Raw genomic sequence first — 8,254 nt, 5'->3', positions numbered from 1 at the left:
ATAGATCCATCAAAGACGTTAGCACCTGAAATTGTCCCCTGTGTCTTTCTGTGTGCTCTCCTGAAAGTCAAGCATGTAACACACTTCAGTGTCTTATCAATAACAGACATTATGGTGACCTTTGAAATATTACATTTTTATTCTATGACCAGTGAGTACATATCTTTAGAATGATTATTTGTGGATGAGGAGCTCAGTATTGTTGTTGGGACATTGCTTTTTTGTCTTTTTGCTGCATATAATAGTGTTGTAATGCAGTCAGCTCCCTGAAGCGCACGCATGCGTACAACGTTGGTCTCTTTTAATGTGGTACAAATGCACACACACACACACACACACACATGCGCACACACACACACACACACACACACACACACACACACACACACACACACACACACACACACACACACACACACACACACACACACAGTTTCTCTAATTAGCTGTAAAGTAACTCAGCAGGTTGGCTGCCCATCTGGACACATGGTGCCAAATAATGTGAAGGTCAGGTCAGCGGGGGACATCTTATGTAAGTTCTAGTAATTATACCAATGTCATTTTTTCGTGGGGTTACGTAATGCCAATATAATGAATAAATAATGAAAGATAGCCATGACTCGACATTTTAAAGCCTAAAGGCCTTCTCTCAGACATATTATCCATGTGTGTCTTTGTAAAAATATGTGGTGAAATGGTGACTACTTTCTAGCTGTTTAGGCTTCTTTATATTTCTTGGCATTTTGTTCTTTGTATTGTCATCATTTCATTATGGAAACAAGCTCTCCAACTGTAACAAGCTTGCTAACTGTAGCAGTAAGCAAATCATTACATTTAAATGAATTAATTTAGCCAGGCCCATTTCTTTTAAATGCTGGTGGTAACCCAGAGGTTAGACTAGACCACTCTAATACAGACCACATTTCATGTACAACCAAATGAGAATGAATAATGTTTTCATCCTCAGCTTAACATGTTCTCATTGCACTGAACAGGATAAAAGGTACAGGTCTAATTTCTCTGTCATCTGTCATTTCTCAACCCGTCTTATTCTGCAAGAAAACTGCTGTTTTGTGCTGTAAAGCGGTTCAATTGATTTTCCACTCTTCTGGGCAATTTTATACAATGTCAAAGTAAAGTTCAGAGGCTGTCAGCCTTCCCGACTATCACTGTGTTTGTTTATGGTAATCATACGTGTCCCTATTGAGGTCATGGAATGACTTATTGCTGTTTAAATGCTACAGACAGTGTTACACTTTTAACCCGTTTCAGACACTATATTTACATTAGAATTTTGGATCATAATATTGTTCTGTATAAAAAAAAAGTTCGAAAATTAAACTCGGAATAAAAGCACAATAAAAAATGATTGATATTTACTATGATCACCATTTTATTTTAGCATGTTACAATGCTGACATTTGCTTATTAGCGAAAAAGTAGAGCATAGGCGGATGAGAATGTTTGTTTATAAGTCTTAAAGATACGTGGTAATCAACTAAAATATTGCACAAATTTAATTTGGAAAACAAGTTGCGAGGAAATTTATTGAATCTCTATTCAACTTTTTCTAAAGTGGCACCTGCATCGCAACAACAAATGGTGACATCATCCCTGTGTTACAAATCATATACTTTTTTCTTTCTAATATACTACATACATTCTGGTTTTTATACTGCAAAATGCAATGTGTAAGGGCAATTGGGTATCTTTAGCATACTGCGATTGCGGCTTTAGTGTATTTGGGACATCCAGAATCTTTGGAAGGCATACTAAATGGCATACTACATAGTATGAACATCTTTTTGGTATTTCCCTGTAAATATTTCCTTCTATAAAAGTGTTCAGTTTGATGCAGACAGCAATATTCAATGTGCCGGAAGCTGCAGTCCTTTATTTCCACCACTAGTGGGCGACCTTGTGCTGCCATGTCACCGAGGCAACGCCAGCCTCCTGCCAACAGACACTTTACATTCGTGCTGCATTTTTACCCTATACGGTATCCACCATGCTGTCGTCCATGGCAACCTGTGAGAGCACACAACAATAGCACAGGATATGACTCTCAGGTAATTCCAGCAACAAGCATCCTTGGCTTTTAATCAATGCTGCACCTACAGCTCTGGAAAAAAATGAAGAGACCACTCCAAATATTCAGTGTCTCTCGTTTTACTATTTATAGGCAAATGTTTGAGTAGAATGAACATTTTGGTTTTATAATATAAACTACCGACAACATTTCTACCAAATCCCAATACATTTTTTTTTGTCATTAAGAGCATTTCCATTAAGTAATGTAGAGTGTTCTCTTAATTTTTTTCCAGAGCTGTATACAGAAATACTGTAGAACTGTTGTCATAAACATAAGCTTAGATACTGCTGTTGATGTACATTTGTTTTTCAAATTATTCTTCAACTTCTGCTCCAACAACTTTTGAATTATGACCCTGAAAATAGCCACCACCCACCCACCGAGCTCTAGGAACAATTGATTTTATTTTGCGCCGCAGGGTATCGACAGCATTGATGTCGATGAGGCATTAGACAGAGGGGGGTCCGCTTCTAAAAATGAGCCACATGTCAAGCTTTGTGAGATGATATTGATCCACCCTTTACTTCCTGCTATCCGTGTATATGGCATCTCCAATTTATCTGTTGCAAATTATTGATCACCCTTTTATGTCTTCATTTTCCTTCCGGCTCTACTGAAAGAAAGTGCCAGTGCTTGTGGCGTCTATGGTCTTATAGCAATAACTATAGTTGAAAACACATAGTTGAATATGGTGTGTAGTTGTATATCTGAAAGCTTGTCCCAAAAGACTAAGCATTACTATTTTTGTTCTGTGTGTTTGTAGGTGTGAACAGCAATTCATTATTTTTTCATGTTTTATTTAACCTGCATAAGCCTGTCATTTGACTACTGCATTTGTGTATGTGTGTGTGTGTGTGTGTGTGTGTGTTTGCACGTGGTTTATGCATCTGTGCCTCCATGTTATAGTATAGTTGTATATTTGAAAGCTTGCCCCCAAAAGACAAATTATTGTTACTATTGTGGTCTTGCTCTGTGCTTTCAAGGGTGTTTTGAACAACAATGAATAATTTTTACAAACGGTAAAAACTGATATTTTTCTAACCCGCATTAGCTTGTGAATAAATGACAGCGTATTTGTGTTTGTGTGTGTGTGTGTGTAGTTGAATAGGGGGGCAATGCATCTGTGTGTGTATATTATGCTATAATATTCAGTGGAGAGCCCTTACAGCAAACCCACTGCAGAGACTGTGTCGCATGATGTTATGGAGGAGCTACAATTTCTTGGAGTGGGGGGATTCTGCTTTTTCTCTCTCTCTCTCTCTCTCTCCCTCCCTGTCGCAGTGTCAGTCAAGGTAAATGTATTCCTCCCCCTCCTCTTCCTCCTCCCCCACTTTCCTCCCCCCTTTCTCTTCCTCTCTTTCTGTCTAGTGGCTGCTCTAGCTCTTCACTGTATCCATCCATCTTTTCATCTTTTTTTCAAAAAAATATATTTTCTTTCTTTTTACCCCCGCTTTGTTCTTTGTCTGTCTGTTTTCATTTTTCCATAACCCAGTCCAAAGGTTCTCTTTCAGGGTTATAAATAGAAGCTGTACCCCTTCTCCTTAGCTGTCTCTCTCTCTCCCTCTCTCTCTCTCTCTTTTCTATTCTCTCTATTGCTTCCTGTTATCCCTCTTCTTCCCTGCAACCTGAGTCTTTGCTTGAAGCTACACTGCGCTGTGTTTCTTCTACACACACCCTCTCTCACTCTAAACTCCCTCGTGTTGCACCTCCATCTCCCCCTCTTTCATCTCCTAATTTGAAGAACTCTGAGAGAAGCCTGCCTGGCCAATAAGCACAGCTCTTTCTCAAGAAAAAAAAATCTAGCTTTAGGGTTCCAGATCTGCTGCTTTTCCACTAGTATGCATCTTCCTTTTCCCTCTCAAACACACAAGAAAAAAAACCAGTAAGCTCGCTCCCACTTTAACAGTACACTACATGTCATTTAGCAGACGCTTTTATCCAAAGCGACTTACAACTGCAGCACACATTCACACACCGATAGCAGCAGCTACCACGCAGGGTGCAAGGTAACTATCGGAATTTAGGGTTCAGTGTCTCTTTGCCCAGGGACACTTGGACATGTGTGGGGAGACGGGGGATCGAACTTAACACTTTAACCCTGGCCATATGGTGCAACACAACTTGAACACTGTCATCACCTATCTTATTCCTGTTTATATAGATTTATTTTTACCGATTTATACTAGTCATCATTTCAGCAACTTTTGTATATGTAAATACTTGCAGTAACTTTAACCCTTCACCTTGCTTGTGTATATATATTTTGTAAAAACTTATATTGTATTTTTTATTCTATTGTACATTTTCTATTTTGAGCACAGTAATCAGAGTCTGCCACACCAAGATTTCACTGCACATACTTCATTGATTTCACTTCATTTAACCTTTATATATACCAGAGAGATCAATTGAGAGGGGGGGACCCTCATTTGCAATATCGAGTCGACAACAAGTGCAAAGCAAAAACCACAACACATACACAATACAATGCAAATACATCAAACACACAACACGCTGATAAAGAGACAAAAAGGATTGAAACATTTAGACAGCGACGTAGAATGTCTTGGAGAATTGGCTTATATGGGCATGTCACAAATAAAGTATTTTGAATCATGAATTCTTGAATGTCCACTACCCAGACAGACAATTCTTGTGTGTCATCTTCCACCTTCCTTTCTGATGCTCTCCTGTTTCTCAGAGAGGATATCTGCGTCTCCTTAGGGGGATACAGTAGCGTTAGTGAGCGTTATTGATAGTCGGTGAGGATAGAATCTCACACTCTATGTTACTGATAACCTCGCTTCGCCCCGGGCAAGTGGAGGGCAAAGAAGCCCAAAGCTGAAATGATGCCTATTGGAACTGAACATGAGGCATTCCTTAATGGAGTAATCGTATTGCTTTAATTACACTGTCAGACTCTATGTCAGTCCCAGTTGACGGTATTCTATTTGGACTTTTCAAAAGTGCACTATGTAACTTGGGGTGTGTCAGAGAAGTGAACATTTTCTAAGGGTATAAACTGAATAAAAAAACTTTTTCTCACAGGGAAATGTGATCCCTGGAACACTGTTTGAAGTTAGAAAGCTTCCTGAAAAGTTACTGTTTCACTGTTGTTGTTGTTGTTTACAGCAGCAGGGCCCACAGTTTTGGTTTACAAACATATTCTTGTCTCCCGTTCGGTTCCAGGTTCCTCCAAATAATTGTTTTCTAATTTATGATGATATAATTATTCAATACTAAGAATGACATGTAGAGTAAAGATTTATATCCTAAATTAACCGCAGGCTCTGCAAATGTAAAAAGATCCCCATCCACTGAAACGGCATAGTGCACCTTTAAAGGCCTACTTCACCGGTAGGAATATGAAGGTGTATTGAACTCGGAGATCCTATTTAGTATAAATGTGCAAAAATAATTGTAATCGGATCATCTTAGCCTGAGAAAAGGCAGAAAGAGTGTTTTATGGTCTCACTGTCTAACCCTACAGTTTCCTTCTTGTGACATCACAGTAAGGGTTAGGATTAACAGGACAGCTGGGCCAAGGGAAGACTGAGGGAAGACTGAGGGAAGAAAAACCTCATTCATTATATTATAATAGTTATTTTATAATGATAGAACACTGGATCCGTATGGGTGAAGTATTCCTTTAAGAGGAAGTGAGATCAATGGCTCTGGAACCAATACAGATTGCCTTGCTCATGGGCACTGAAGCAGTGCAGGTGCCCCTTTGTTTATCAGAGACTTACCATGCTAATTACGTTCAGCAACAATACCATGAATAAATGAGCGAAGAACCAGGCGCCTTATTAGGTCGCCCCAAATGAAAGTCACTTATTATTTATTCACTATGTCATGAAATTATAATGAATTCAGTTCAGTCAGACACTGCACGTGTACTCATGATGCAGTCTATATATTTTAATCTTCTCCATCCTCCAGACCGTAGAAAAAATATTATACACTTCCAAAATTAATGTTTTTGAAGTAACAATCTATTTTTAACACAGACAATGCAACTTAAAAGGAGCCAAGGCAATATCATAGCAAATATGCAAATCGTTTGCTAAGCTCCTGCTTTCTGTTGATGTTGGTGTTAGTCATCACTTTGATGTTTTTTTGCACATCTAGGCATAGATACACTTACATTTACCCCCTCCCTTATACTTTTGTTTTTCACTGCCTCTTTAAATGTTGAAATCCACCTCCACTTGTGCAGGAGAGGATTTTCCCGGGGAAAGACCGACATCCTCACACATCAGCAGTGTCTGTCTGCCTAGTAGTAAAGTATGCAGCTGTATCTGTATCTGTATGTGTGTGGAGAGGAAAAAGGGTTGAAGAACCACTGAAAATCAATTTATTTTCTTAATTAAAAAATGAAATACAATGTGTGACCTTCTGCCTCCAGTGTATCTTCACCACACAGACACATGCAGCAGATGAAATGCTGCAACACTGCAGTGCTTCATTCACATGCAGCTCTGCCTGTTGCTACTCTGTGTGTGTGTGTGTGTGTGTGTGTGTGTGTGTGTGTGTGTGTGTGTGTGTGTGTGTGTGTGTGTGTGTGTGTATGTGTGTGTGTGTGTGTGTGTGCGTGTGTTGGTGTGTGTGAATTATTTCATCTGTATGACACCCGTATCATATAAAACCTTCATGTGTCACATGGCTTTTGTCTGCTTGGTGATTCGTTTGTGATTTTTTTTTTTTTCAAAATGTAATTGAGACATGTAAGCTTATGTGACTGGTAGACTGGTTGGAATTTCCTTTTAAAAGCATATTCTGATTTAAACAGCTTACAGGGCCAGGAGCAGAGGGCGGCAGTTGACAGCAACATTACCTCATTCCTTCTGCCATTTAGATGGGATCTGACATAATCTGATATACCGTCTGATCTGATCCCATCCCTCGTCATCCTCCGTGCAAATTTGAAATCTTCTCCGCAGATGTCATAAAACGTTAAGCCCCTCCGAAGACAACAGGCTGGCAGCACGTCTCATAGGCATGCGATCACGCAAAGACATTTATTTTTTTTATTTTTTTGAGGCTCAAGGATGATGTGGTTCAATAAACATGAGAAATCCTATCTTTCAATTATGGACCGGTTTGAAAACAATGACTATTTTTAGCTGCAGGATGGTCTTTTGTTTAAGATGTTTTGGTGAAATAGAACATCACAGAGGAATACACTGGAAACACTGTTTTCTTTAGATTCTCCCCAAACTGAGAAAACGTATGGGTTGGCCAGTAATACAGTGAAACCCTATCTCAGGGTATTTAAAAATAGCATAGTCCTTCAATGACGATCATGAAAAAGTATGCTGTGTAATGTGCACATGTTTATAATAATTTCCTTAAGAGTGTGTGTCTGTGTCCAGCAGCAGCACCACTAATGCTTGCAATGAGTTTGAAGATGATTTAAAAAGTACGAGTTGGTCCCCCTGCGCATTGTGTATCGCATCTTATAAATAAGACTGCAACTTGTATACTGCAGTGATGCTGTTGTTTTCTTCGTTTGGAACTTAGTTTGTATCGAGTTACATTGGGATGTGTTCAAGTGTAGTTTTCCGTAAGAATTTGTATTCTGCAAAGTTAGCTTCTTCATGATTAGTTCAATGTAAACTTGTCAAATGTAGTTAGGCGAGAAAATATAACAAATAGGCTACAGGTGAAGTAGAAATAGGTTTTACTATAGATGGTAATACAGTACCTCGGTATCATTTGGGAAAGGTTAAAAAGTATAAAGAAATTGGATACCGCCTAACCCTTATCTACACTTACATACAGCACTTACAACGTGCATTCTCCGTGGTTGCCCCGAAACTTTGGAACAGCTTACCACACCATATTCGCTCATCTGAGTCTCTGGAAACTTTGAAGTCCACTCTTAAAACTCACCTTTTTTCACAGGCTTTTACGTTTTAATGAATTGTTTTGTGTCATTGCTGTAAGTGTTTTTTAATGTGTGCTGTTGTATTTTAATTTATGTATTTTATGTAAAGCACTTTGGTGAATTTAGGTTCTTATAAGGTGCTATATAAATAAAAGTGACCTTGACCTTGACAGTCAGACTCTGTTTAGCTCCATGAACAATGCAGAGTGACCTCTGACCTCCTATGTTTTCAAATAGCCCATACACTATGTGCATTGTCCGATAATGCATTG

Source organism: Ammodytes marinus, assembly GCF_949987685.1.
Source record: "Ammodytes marinus genome assembly, chromosome: 23".
NCBI lineage: Eukaryota > Metazoa > Chordata > Actinopteri > Uranoscopiformes > Ammodytidae > Ammodytes > Ammodytes marinus.
Note: the sequence above shows the minus strand (reverse complement) of the source record.